Source organism: Ambystoma mexicanum, chromosome 5q (genome assembly GCF_040938575.1).
Source record: "Ambystoma mexicanum isolate Mex_15411 chromosome 5q, UKY_AmexF1_1, whole genome shotgun sequence".
NCBI classification, from domain to species: domain Eukaryota; kingdom Metazoa; phylum Chordata; class Amphibia; order Caudata; family Ambystomatidae; genus Ambystoma; species Ambystoma mexicanum.
The window spans coordinates 349,345,959-349,360,762 of NC_090933.1; positions in this window are offsets into that span (position 1 = coordinate 349,345,959).

The window sequence follows — 14,804 nt, forward strand, 5'->3', positions numbered from 1 at the left end:
TGCCGATGAACAGGGGGCAAAGTCTGAAGTCCCAATGTATAGTGTGTTGACAAGAGTAAACCTGGAAGAGGGTTGTCCATAGTCAACTGTTTAAAAAGACATTAAGATTCGTGAATGGCACAGACAAGATTGTGTTGAAAGCCGTGGTGAACCCGACGGAGGGAGGCTGACATTCATGAGGGGTCTGAGCCCTGAAGCGGGGGAACCATGGGTGAAGAAGCATCACTCTAAAGAAAAGTAGAAAAGAACTTCTGTTTTGTTGTTTTGAATATATCGGGCTCTCAGAAGCACCAGATTGAAACACTGAAGGTCCCGATATCGCTATGAACTTTCTAGAGGTCTGAGCCCAGAAGAAGAGGATCCATGGGTGAAAAGACATCACCCAACGTGCAAGCAAAAAGGAACTTTTGTTTATTATTTTGAAATACATCAGATCCTCAGAGGCAAGAGACCTTTTGTAGAAAAGAGACTTCCCACCGAAGGCTCTGATATTTGAGAGCAGAACTGTTAACTTGTGCTGGGAAAGCTTGAGCGTGTGATGTGCTCTGGAGTGCTACCTTGTCCTGTGCTCAAAATGTGGGGAAGAGAGACCCGAATATCGCATCCTGACTTATTATTTGTGAACACTTCTTTCTTTCCTGTGAACCCTATCCACACTCTTTGTTTGTATTGAGGGTAAGGATTGGCAATAGGTTTCTCTTAGTATAGGCCCTTTTACAAGACGCCCCTAGAACTGCCTTATTATTATTTGATGGTCATAGATTGCTCCCATCTTAGATTTAGGTTTAGATTAGGCGTTTTTCCAACCCGCATATACAGTTTAGTAAACACCTTTGAACTGTGTTCACTTGTGTCTGTCTTTACTTTTGCTACCATGAGTTCCTTACATATGGTGTCACGAGTCGGATTTGATTCAATTGATAATAGTTGGAGTATCCACTTTCATAATAATAATTAGTTTATTATGTTTTAGTTGAATCTAGAACTTTGCACACATTAAAATCAAATACAAATACTCATACTAATACAAATAAATACAAGTCTTACATGCAATAGTACTCACATAAAACATAAAAACGGTTCATACATGCAACAATTTACCCATGGAACAATTCATACAGCGATACACCAACACTTCAAATTCATCATTATTTAAACTATTGGTCTAATCATCACATTAAGTTACAAAATTAAGTTACAGAAATAGACAGAATTAGACAAAATTCATAAAATTCACAAATTCATGTGATAAAATCTATAGAATCCATCTATCTCTGGTTTGTGTAAAATGTGTTTATCCTATAAAGGGCTAGCACTTCAAGCGCCTTCTATTCCTAATGTTGGGGCATCGTGCTCCTACTAACAGGTCTTCTTTCTTAATACTGTCGCCCTTACCATATTGTCACAAGTCTCACCCCATCTCACCTGTTTCTCTTTGCTTGCGACCTTCTTGGATGTGTTCTTTCGCACGGTCCGGTATTTGTACAGGCCCGTGTGCAGGTCTTTGGATTCCAGCGTGAGGATTGCAAGCCCTACGCCAAGTAGCGTTCAATTATCCAGGACCGGGAACCAGGAAGGATACAGTATCCTACTCGGAGGCACGGAACGCCGTGACTTGAGCACAGGGGAAGTCCAGGAAGGAAAGCACGGAATAGGGTAGTTCAAGGAAAGGGAAAGTAATCACGGAAATGGATAAACGGGACTCGGAAGGAGGCCCAGAGTGAACTCCGGCAACACACGTCTGACTACACTAAGCGGTAGCGTTGAGACGCGCAGAGTTGCGGGGACGTGACTGTTTTGTAGGAAGTTGAACGTAGCGTGTAAAGGCTGGTAGGTCGCATTTCGTATTCATCGGACATGTTGGAAGGATCACGGAATTCAGTCCTCTATGGGTCAGGGACCATGATGTCCAGAACAGACGTAATCGGCGGTTCGTGACACATATGACACTTCCAGCCCAAAAGCAATAAGGGATACACGTAGGGACAGAGAGGCCTAGGTGCCAAAATATCGCAGCCACTTCAAAACCTATTTCCTAGAAAAACATCCCCCCAGTGGTTCAATCTTTTACACCTATCATAGTACACACACCCATAACAGAGAGTGCTAGAGAGTAAACCCCCTCATTCAATCAGCAGAGATTCAACATGCAGCCACACACGATATAAAGCAATTTGTGCAGAAGTGGTATCTACATTTAAGCAGTAATCCCAAAAGGAATCTGCTACAATTCCGTCATAACTATGTACGGGGGCGTGGCTTGGAAGCCATGCTTTAGGCGGCGTAATTCAAGAGCTCCGGCAAGACCCGGAGATACAGTCGATAGTACTGGCTTGCTGGAACAGATATTACAGCCAAAATATAACGACAAGCGTCGGAACACAGACAGAGCAACTGGAGCACCTCCCCGCCGAAAACCGGAGAGGGAGACGGACGCATTTGGCGTCCTCAGATTTTACTGCCGAGGACCAAGATGGCGGGCGCACCGGCGAAGAAGGAACAGAGGGAGACCGCTGTTGAAGGGTGGAAAGTGGCGCTGTGGAATGCGTGACAGCAGAGCTGTCAGTAAAGCTCCGGGGGCATCCCGCACAAGGAGAGCAGCCCACAAGCCCCGGGGGACCCAGTCCGCATCTCAGAAGTGGCTGACAGCACGGAAGAAGAGCCCAGGGACCGTGGAGCACGCCGCAACCAGTGGGCAGGGAGACCGAGAACCGAAAATCAAGGCTCATGGTGCAGGTGCCGAGGACTGGAGGTCCCTGCATTTAAGCAGGAGCAGATCCAGTGAGGAACCGGGGTATCATACAAAGATTTCACCCTCATTTGTGCGCCCCCGCAGTCGCTGCGACTTTGGAGGCACACAAAATGAGGGTGACATTTACTGCACCCAAGCAGAGCAGGGGTTGCGGGGGTGTCCCCTGCTCTTCCTGGGCGCAGTAATGGTGGTCGGGGAGTTGCAGGGGTGTCCCCCGCTTACCATTTCGGAAAGCGGGGACACGTAAAAAAAAAGACAAAAAAAAAGCACCCTGCGGCATCGGCTCCAACCCACATTAGTGGGAAGAGCTGACACCGCAGGGATCACAGAGTGCGGGCGGCACACGCAGAAGTGTGCCGCCCTAAAGGTAAGTGGGGTGGGGTGTTGGGAGGGGTAATGCAGGCCAGGGGAAGCGAGCACAGTGATCCATATGATCACTGCCCCGTAACTGCCGTCGGCATTTTCGGTGTCGCAGTTGCGGGCGGCAGAGTGATCACATAGATCCAGGAACCGAGACATCAGCCCCACCAAAGTCCTTCGGTGAGCAAGGAAGATGCAGCATTGGAGGGAGAGATGCAACGTGCGGAACGATGAGACTCCCAGCCTAGAATGCCCAGGCCACCGCCCCACAGAGACAAGCGTACCACAGACGGAACCCCGATACACACAGAGGGTGAGAGAGAGCAATCCCAAAGGTGGTGAGCACACAGTTGTGAACAAGAGACATGGGAGAGTGTGGGGGTATAATACTCACCTGAAGTGCATCACGGGGGGAAAGCATAGGGGGGGGGAAGAACAATACCACTGGACCCACGCCTCACAAAGACAACGCTCTGCGACGAGAGGCGCGGCACCAACCAGGATACGTGGGAGAGCACAACCCACTCGGGGCACCACGGGGACGTCCCAGAGAGGTGTCATATCGGCAGAAGCATTCCACAGAGACTAGTGGGAAGGAGATAGCGTCACGTCAGACAGCATAGAATGTCAAACAGGCAGAAAGGGGGAAAGGGAAGACAAACCAGCATTGAACCAGGGACGTCATTTAGGGGTCGCCAGAGGTTGCAACTGCGACCTCTGAGGTCTCCCTTGCGACCTCTAAAAAAATTTGAATAATAACAAATTGGAGTGGATGGCTTTCTTGTTCAGGCCCCTTAAAAAAAGAAGAAAAATAAGAACAGGAGTGCCACAAGTCTAACACTTTCAGCACTGACCCTAAATAAGAAAGAATAGGAATACCAAAAAATGTGTCTTTCTGGAATTCTATACAATAATTGTTAGACTCATTAAAGGTTTATTTCAGGCACACTTCAGGGGGGTGAGTCACTGGTTTAGTCTGTTCTTAAACACCTCAACTTAGCCTTTCATCCTTCTGAGGTCGATAAATGAGTACCAGCACAGGTTGGGTGTTATTGGGTGTATTTTTTCTATATAAAGCACTCAAGCGTAAATGCTATATAATAACATATCATTATCATTTGTCATGGACGTCTGCTTGCATTCACAGAAATTTGGTAATATGGGCCTATACAGAATGATCTTAATGGAACATATGGCGATCCATTCTTGTATGAAATGTACATCACATTATAGTGATATTGTAACCATATTTTTCGTAGTGTACAATGCTATGTGATGCCACTTCCTATTTTGTCAATGGGTGAAAGGTCGTGTTCGATCACTTCCTGAGCTATAACTTCGGGGTGGGGTCAAATGACATCACTTCCTGTGATGTCATCAGGGGCAAGGGTCATGTGCTGTCACCTCCACTACCCCTGGCATTTTGGTGAAATTACGTCCCTGCATTGAACCCTTTGCTAAGAAGTCAGACAAGGGACTGCCTACCCCATTAGACGCTGCCATGGTCTCATCCAGCGATGCGCAGCAGGAGGAGACAGAGGTCAGGAACCCAATACTAGAAGCTATAGCGACACTGAAGACGTCCATGGAAGACAAGCTAGATACAGCTACAGCAGCCTTAAAGACGTCCCTAGAAAACAAGATGGATACAGTAATGGCGGACGTGGGTCTCTTCCGACAGGATGCGCAGAACCTTGCCGATCGGGTGGGCATGGCAGAACAAGTCCAGCCCCAAATGTCAGACGTGCTCCGACGGGTGAAGATCCTGGAACAGAGGGTGGAGGACACAGAAGGGAGGGCTCGAAGGAATAACATTCGTATAGTTGGTCTGCCAGAGGGAGAAGAGGGCCAGGACCCCAGAAACTACTTTGAGAAACTTTGGTTACATGAGATTGGGGCGGGGGTGTTGTTCCAAGGCTTTGCAGTAGAGAGAGCGCACAGGGCCCTGACCAGGAGGCCTCAGCCAGGAACTCCGCCGAGATCAATGATTGCAAGAATCATGAACTTTAAGGATAGAGAGAAGATATTGACACTCTCCAGAGAAGGGGGTGGGGGTGATAACTAGAAATTCCTCCAGAATAACAATCTACCCAGACTACACCATTATGGTTCAGAGGCAACATGCTAGATACGGACCCACTAAGGAACGCCTCAAGGCAGCGGGACTACGTTACATGTTGCTGTATCCAGCGAAATTAAGGTGATCCGAGAGGGTAGATCACATTTTTTCGAGACAACGGAAGATGCTCAGGCGTGGATGGACCAGCAGGGCGTCCCGCAGGGTAGATCCAGAAACGCCAAAAATAACGAGAACCTCCCCGGAGGGCGGCAAGAGTGAACTAACCATGGGAAGATGGTTCTGACACCATAAACACTATGCAAGTCAGCAGACATTTAACTAAAGGAACAATGAGAATCGCTATTTCCTCAGAAGGCGACGAGACACGAAACCCCAAGGCCTCATTACGAGTCGGCCGGAAAATCCTGCACAATTACCGGCATGCCCTCGAGAACCCGCTACCAGCGGCCGATCACGAGTGCGCGAGCATGCGCGTCCCCCCATGCCGGTAGTGGAAAAACCGCCATCCCGGTAACGTCCCACCAACCCCCCTATACCGGCATTGTGGCTTGCGTCCACTCCGTAACCGCCTTCAATGAACCCCTAAACACCGGCACAGTAACTCCGGCACGGAATAACCGTGTTCGCAAAACCGGACCCGGAAATTACGTCATCGTGCTGGAACGGGAAATGGGCCGGCGGCCATCTTTAAAAACACAATCCATTGCAATCCTCCACAACCAACACTCCTCCCCTGTCGTAGTGTGTCAGAGGAGCATCATCATGTCCAACGCCAGCAGGAAATCCACACAGAGGAAGAGGAAGCAGCGTTTCTCGGACGCTGAGCTCACCATGCTCGCCAACACCCTGGAAGAGCATGCGGATGTAATACGCAGCACAGACCTAAAGCATGCGGCCCAAACCCGCAAAAAAGAGGTCTGGCTTGAGGTAGCTCAGAGGGTGACAGCAGTGGGGTGAGCCCCAAGGAGTGTGCGCGACTGCCGGAAGCGGTGGGACGACCTTCGCCTCCATGTCCGGAGGTTCATGTCTGAGAACTGGAGAGCCGCAATGGCAACAGGCGGTGGCCCACACTCCCCATTCCAATTGATGCCATGGGAGGAGACGGCAAGTGGCTTCATTGACCCCGAAACCATTGGGGGGATCGGAGATCAGGAGGTCGGCGCAGCAATCACCACAGAGGAAGGTGAGTGTACCATCACAACCACGTATCATGACACATGACGTGGCCCAACTGGGGAAGTTAGAGTGGGCAAGGTGATGCATCAACATATCCATAGAATAATCATTGTCAATCCCTGCACCACATGGACGCTGAGTGACGACCCCAATCCCAACAGAGATTCTACATGACCCAACCATGCTCATGCACCCACCACACAGAGACCAAACTAATGCTACCCCACCAGCCATGCATTCATTCCCCACATAGCCCCTCAGTACACCTAAAGCAACAAACCAGAAATGAAATGATGGCTGAATGCATGAACATATCCCACCACAATTCAACATAGCTGCCATTTGACAACATCACTGATGACCTGCATCTCTTCTATCCCCCAGGCACCGATGATGAAGATGGACCACTGGACAGGGGTGCGAGCACGTCCAGTGCACTCAAGGGGACCTGGGACACCCCAACACAACCGGCCAAGGAAAAGACACCTGCCAAAGCCAGTGTGCCACGCAAGGCACCAACCCTGCAGGGGACACCTGCACCCACTGCCCAACAACAAAGAACCACAACAGTGGTAGCCCTGCCGCCAGCCAACAGGGATGTTGTGTCCACAGAGGTGGAAGAAGAATCAGACATGATGCCTGGCACACCCATCCCAAGCCACATTGCCAGCCCCCAACCTCTAGCGGAGTCTGAGTGCCTCGATGATCCGTGTCTACATGATTCCGACCTCGGGGAATCAGACAATGCGCTGTTTGAGGACAGTGCCCCGGAGGATGGCTCCGCACAGGCCCCTTGCTCCACTCTGCCTTTCTCCACTCTGCCTTCCTCCACTCTGCCTTCCTCCACTCTGCCTTCCTCCACCCTGCCAGCAACCTGCAGACCTGCGGACAACACCTCATTTGATGCCCGCCTGACAAGGGTCGAGGCCCGGCAGGAGTGCATGCTCCAGATCATGCGCCAGCAGGTGGAAGCAGGCAATGAGGCCATGAGTGCCATCGAAAGGGCAATAGCAGCCAATACTGCAGCAGTGGAGGCATCCACGCGTGCCTTCCGGGAGTGCATGGGGACACTCACGGAGGCCATCCTTGCAGGTAACGCTCTGATGCAGCGGCCACACCTTCACACAGACAGTCGATTGACAATAGACTCCTCCGCAACTACTAGCCCTACCACCTCGGCGCAATCCAGTCCGGTGCGTCACATAAGGATGAGCGCACGACAGTCGGCCATGGCACCACCCGACAATAAAGTCCAAAAGAAGTGAATGCACGGACAATGACATTGTGGCAAAACACATTGTGAATGGAGCACTGTCCGTTGCACACATGGGGACACTTTGCATCTGTGGGGTGGGAGAGGGAGTTAACAGGGGTGTTTTGAGGGTTTGTGGGGTGGGAAAGGGAGTTAACAGGGGTGTTTTGAGGGTTTGTGGGGTGGGAGAGGGAGTTTGTTGGGAGATTGTGGGAGGGGGGAGTGGGCACAGTTTTGCACTTTCATATAATACACAAGTTTTCTGGAGAACAATCCATGGCTGGACATTGTTATTTTTGGTGTGCATCCATTTAATGTGTTACAGTGTTCAATGTCCAAATTACAACATTCCCTTTGTGCATGTTCACATTGGCCCAGTGTCTGACTGACAAAAGTCATTCATGGTCCCTGTATCTTAAAAGTATTCGTCAATTAGTACTTGGCGTACAGCATGGCCGTCCCGTGCATCACATACTGGCAGGGGGGCTCCTTCACCTCCGTCTCCATCCCCTTCATCCTCACCCGGGCCATGCATGTCAATGTCAGGTGGCAGTGGTACATTCCTTCGGACGTACATGTTGCGCAGCATGACACAGGCCATGGTGATCTGTGCCACCTTCTCAGGCCTATATAGGAGTGCCCCACCAGACCTGCTTAGGCAGCGGAACCGCGCCTTCAACAGGCCAAAGGCCTGCTCAGTCACAACACGGGTACGAGTGTGCACACGATTGTACTCCTCTTCATGGCTGTTCTGCGGGATCCGCACAGGGGTAAGTAGCCATGGCCTCAAGGGATATCCTCCATCACCTGCAAGCAGATACAAATAGGTGTGTGTCACTCTGAACTGACACCTTCAGGGAGCACGGTCATGGCAGCAGCTATTAGGTGTGAGCATGCACATGTCCCTGTACGTGTACCAAATAGTCACCAATATGGAATGTATACTGTAAAGAGGTGTGGAACACTGGATGGGGTTGAATAGATGATGCAGGGTGTAATCATGCATGCTGAGGCAGATGTGCTGTGGCAGTGCGACAATGTTTAGCCTCCAATTCATGCTGTATACTCTTTACTATGCATGGTCACACATGCCGCATTGGCACAGTTGCCATCCTATTCAGTAATGCATTGCTTGCCATCACCATGGTGCCCCGGTTGTGCCTGTTACTTGTTGGCACATTGGTACTTGTCTTCCATTTGCATTATTTGTGATATGTGGCCCAGTGATGTGTCTTTTTCCGTTTGGCTGTGTCAGGTGAGGAGTGTTTAGCTCTGCATTCATTCTCCACTCACTGGCTATTGCCACCCAGGTAAACTACCCCCCCTTCCCACCCAGGTGTACTATCCCCCCCCTTCTGCATCCGCACACATGAGTACCCCACAGCATGGCCATGGGCCTGTTGTGCAACTCACCGAGCAGCCAGGCACGTGGTCCAGCAGGTCGCTCCATGTGATGGGGTAGCGTGGAGTTGCGCAGTACCATGGCATCATGTGTGGATCCAGGAAATCGGGCGCAGCAATGGGTGATGATCTTGCTGGAGTCACATACCATTTGCACATTGATGGAGTGGTATTGCTTGCGATTGTGGTACACCACCTCTGTGGCATGGGGGACTACCAATTCCACATGGGTGCAGTCGATGGCACCGACACAATTGGGCATGCCTGCCAGTGCATGGAAGCCTACTTTGGTTTCGGCTATCTCCTGGGCAGTCTGTGGTAGGGATATGTGGGTGCTTGCGTGCTTCAGGAGGGCATCCGGCACTTGGTTCAGCATGCGTGAGAATAGTGGTTGTGAAATGCCATGCAGCTGGCCCACTGTGTGTTGGTAGGTGCCTGTGGCCAGGAAGTGTAACACAGACACCACCTTCAGTAGTGGGGGGATGGCAGTGCGTATTTGTATGTGGCTGGCAATGTCGTTGTGTATCATGTCCACTATGGTGGTGATGGTGTCACGGTTCAACCGGTACAGGGTGTGGATCTGCTCAAGGGTTAGGTTGAATGGGCTGGGTCTGGTGCAAGGGATTGGTGGCTGCCTACAAGGCGCTGGTGGCTGGGCTGGTGGTAATTGCTGGGCCTGTCTTACCCTCCTTCTCCTCCTGCGTCTCCTCTGTGCTGCCTGTTCTTGCAGCTGTAGTTGTTGTTGCTGTTGTTGCTGTAGTTGTAGCAGTATAGGCATGTCCTCCAGCGCCATGATTGCAAATGCTAGTGGTAGCATTTTGGTGTAGGAAGGGGTGTGGTGTGTGGGTGTGCTCCTTTTGTACTGGGCCACTCTGCATTGCCTACACCTGTGGGGGGGGGGTGGGTGGGTGAGCTCCTTTTGTACTGGGCCACTCTGCATTGCCTACACCTGTGGGGGGGGTGTGGTGTGTGGGTGTGCTCAGTTCATACTGGCACAGCCTCCTTGACTCCACCTGTGGGGATTGTGTACACCTGTGGCAGCTGCCTTGTATCTTGGCTGCTGTTTGCGGGTGGTCCGCGATGCCTGTTTTTCCGGCATCATGCAGCCCGTTATTTCCGTGTTCGCGATGCCGGTATTTGCATGTTTGCGTGGGTTGTGATGGCCCCCTATTACCGGCATGCCGGTATTTACTACCCGAAGAGGCGTGTGTATGCGCCTATGCCGCTATTAACGGCACTGTAGAGAACGGTGCCGTTAATGCCGGGTTTGTGGGTCAGAATGCTACGGGACGTAAAATGATGCCGGTATTTACATACTGCCATCATTTTTCCCTTACCGGCATGACTCGTAATGAGGCCCCAAGACTTTTGTTAGTTAGGATGTCAGTTTGGAGGCATCACACTGCCGCGAGCCAGCCCCACCTCGGTGGGCAGTGCAAGAGATGCAGCGAGGCCCGAGCAGGGGAGGGTGGCTGGGCATTTGGTTATTAGTTACGGTTAGTGAGTGGTTAGTTTGTTATTTGTTTGAGAGGATGGCAGGAGGCACCAATAGTGGAGGAAGCAATGTATGCAGAGGTAAAAGAAGAGGAGTAAGAGGCGGCGGAAACGAGGAAAGGAAGGAAGCCAAAATCCTGAGGAATATCCCCAGTCAGAGACCTATGAAGGTGGTGAGATGGGAATGCGCTGGACTGAGGAGACAGGGACTTGGTTTACAAAGAGTTAGGACGCCCCGAGTTGGGGCCGAGAGATGGAGACACAAGGTGGAGAACAGATGGATGACTATGGGACGACGGAGCCATAAGAGACACAGTGAATATGGGCCCAGATGAGATAATGATTGTGACTTGGAACGTTAGGGGGCTCAACACCTATGTTAAAAGACTCAGAGTATATGCTGAGCTAAATAGGATGAAGATCAAGTTAGGGATGTTGCAAGAGACTCACCTGACACGAGAGAAACAAACCAAGGTGGAAAAGAAATGGTGAGGACAGGTGTACAGTTCCACATATTCTAACTACGCTAGAGGAATACTAATCTTGGTGGCCCCAGGGGTTCCATTTCAACTAATAAAGCAAGAGCGTGACTCGGAAGGAAGAATTATCCTAGTGCAAGGAGATTTGCTTAGTGAAAACGTATGCACCGAACCATGAATCAAGCAAATTCTTTAGGGGACTCGTGCCCAGATTAACGCAGTACAGAGAAGCAACATTCATCTGGGCAGGGGACTTCAATTGCACTCTAGACCCACTTCTCGACAGATCGGACAACAAATACAGGAAGCCAGACCCTCCAGCCAAAGCGTTGCAAATGACCCTGACCCGATTGCAGCTGACGGTGGTATGGAGGAAGGTACACGGTGAGAAGAGGGGGTATACACATTATAGTGCCCCCCATGGGATATTTACACGAATAGATTATCTATTCAAGGGCACAGAATGCTTGTTAGAATTTCCGGGGGTAAATAATAAAGCACGCACATTATCCGACCACGCACCAATAGTAGCAACATGGGTACACACCAACAGGAGGGCCCCGATACCACCTGGCGGCTGAGGGCGGAGGCATTAAAGGACGGGGAGGTCGAGGAATTCTTGCGTGAGGTGATAGAAGACTTCTTCAAGCATAATGTGGGAAGTGTCGAGAACAATGGCACGCTCTGGGATGCGTTCAAAGTGGTGATGAGGGGACGGCAATAGGCAAAACCGGAGGGGCTAAGAGGGGAAACCCTGGCGGTATTGGGCAACTTGGAAAGGGAGATAGAACAGGAGGAAGGCAGAGCGGGTAGAATGAGAGAGGAACCGGGAGAGCATATGGCGCTGAGTTAAGATGTGTAGAACTCTGGGAGAAACTGGGATGATTGAGCTATGGGCAATATATACAGCGGTTGCATGCAGAGGTGCAGAGGGGGACAAACCAGGCAGGCTCCTGGCATGGCTCACCAAGCAGGAAAGTTAAAAAGAACCAATTAATGCGATTTACGATAAGGCAGGGAGGGAGGTCAGGAGTCAAGAGGGCATTAACACGCAATTTTCTCACTTTTATGAGCATTTGTATGCCCCCAACCCAGAGGTGGAGCCGGGGGATATTGCAGATGCACTAGCACAAATAGGATTGCCGAAGCTAGCAGAAGACCAGGCCCAACTATTAGATGACCCCCTTATGGTGGAAGAAATAGAGACACTAATCACTGAACTCCCATCAGGCAAGTCCCCGGGTCCCGACAGGCTCCCGTGGGAATTCTACAAGGCATATAAGAGCACTTTAGCATCGAGACTGCTCAAAACATTCCAAGAGGCGTATGAGAAGGAACAGTTGCCAGATAGCATGTCAAAGTCAGTAATCATACTAATCCTTAAACTCAGGAAATCGCCTCTGGAGTGCGCCTCATACATGCCGATCTCCCTCATCATTCAAGATGCCAAAATGCTCACGGCTGTGCTAGCCAACCTCCTAAAACGAGTGATACCCGCGCTGATCCACGTGGACCAGATGGGTTATGTCCCGGGGAGGAACATGTCGTGGAATCTCAGGAGGCTCCATCACGTCGTAGATCGCACAAATCCTAGACGGGGCGAATGCGCTGTAGCGTCGTTAGACACGGTGAAGGCCTTCAATTCTATGAATTGTAGGTGGCTGCTGGAGGTCCTTGCCCACTTTGGAATAGGGGAGGAGTTCCTTAGGTGGATTAGGTTTCTATATAAGGATCTCAGGGCTAGAGTGAAAACTGGACGGCATATCTCTGAGGTCTGGAGGATATACAGAGGGACGAAGCAGGGTTGTTCATTATCGCCATTGTGGGTATATATTGGCTCTAGAACCGCTGGCGGTTTTCTTTAGAGCGGAGTATGGAGACACAGGGATAGACATAGATGGAGTGGTTCATCAACTCTCGCTGTACGCGGATAACATGCTCCTATTTGTGGACAACCTGCGTGAAAACCTGTCCTGTCTACTGGAAGCAATTGATGCGTACACCAGACTTTCGGCCATAGCCATTAATAAAAAGAAGTCCCTACTATTTCCCCTGGCAGACTTGAGGCGGGTCCCCTTGGAACAGCTCCCGGATCTAGGCCTCAGGTGGGCTCTGCGCTCCTTCCGATATCTGGGGATAAAGATACACCATGACACCGCAGATACACACAAAATGAACATGTAAGCAGCCCTTGACAGAACGCAAAAAACTATGGGATTCTGGGAAAAACTTCCGCTGGGTATGATGGGGAGGGCAGCCCTCTTGAAGATGGTGGTACTCCCACGTCTGTTATACTTCTTTACGAAAATCCCGTAAAACATACCCAGGACCTTCTTCACAAAACTGAACATGATAGCACGACAGTTCCTGTGGGGGGGGGTGTAGGATCACCATGACGACGCTGCAAAGAGACTATGCTGCAGGAGGCATTGGATTGCCAGACTTTGAAAAGTACTACCTGGCGGGGCAACTGGGGGAGGACACAACAATAGACACTACGCTCTTCCAGCCGGTGCAAAAAGCATACTTTTTGAGGGAACTGCCATGGATCGATAATTCCTTGATGAAGACCCTACCAAACATGGTCAGACTTGCAATAACACTGTGGGGTAGAGCCTAGAAACTTCAGGGGACGAAGAATCCCTGCTCAACACAGATCCCCCTAGCAGGATTCGTAGGCCTAGATACAGAAACTCTAGCGACATACAGATCTCAGTGGGAGGCCAAAGGAGTGGCCCAGGCGGGATATCTGAGGAAGGAGGGACAATGGGCGGAATTCGAGGACATCATAGAGGACCAAGATATACACAAAGGCCAGTTTATTCTACACACTAGAATGGTAATGTCAATTAAGAAGAAATGGGCAAAATGGCCGGAGGAAGAGGATACGGAGGGGGGGCTGGATGCATGGTATAACATTTCAGAAGGGGGGCATACAGCCTCAAGATTATATGAACAATTGCTACGACCCAGCAACGCGCAAGAGTTACAAATGAGAGGACGCTGGGAAGGAGATCTTCAGAGACTCTTTAGCAAACAGGAATGGGCGAGAGTGCTGAGATATCCAAAAAAGGTGTCCAGGAACGCAAGGTTTAGGCAAGCAAAGTTATACCTTACGCACATGGCATACCTCACGCTCAAAAGGATGACCATGATGGGACAGGGTGAACCCTGTAAATGCCCCCGTTGCCGTGAGGAAGAATCCGACATGCTGCATATGTTTTGAACCTGTCCAGTAATCCGGACTTTCTGGGAGGGAATCAAGAGGAAAGTGGCGAGGGGAGGACTCCAAATGCAAGCATGGGATCCCGAGTTGTATCTACTTTGCCTCTTCCCCAGAGGAGGCAGACAAAAGACACACCTGGCCAAAATGAAAGATCTGGTATGCATATTGGCCAAACATCGGAGAGCAATGATGTGAAACTCCAAGGAGGGCCCAAGTATAGACTCATGGTGGTTTGATCTCCAGAAGTGGTCGGTGGCCGAAACAGTGGTATGGACTAGAGTGGTGCAGAGGGGGGAGGGGGAAAGCGGTCAGAGGATAACAGCGTGGAACTCCCTGGTGCAAGATCTATTGGGACTAGGGGCAGAGGGAGGTACTGGAGATCCTGGGGGAACAGAGGAACATTAGCAATAAAAGGGAGGTGAACAAGTAGAGCCCCCTGAAAAGCCTGGAGGGCAATAGAGAGGGACTTGAGACTGATCAAATGGATGGAGGTGGGCTACAACAACACGGCCGCAGGATCACTCGGAGACGAAAAGCCAGGGGCGGAATCCACACAGAAGTGCTAGAGTGGTGGTTATGTTAGG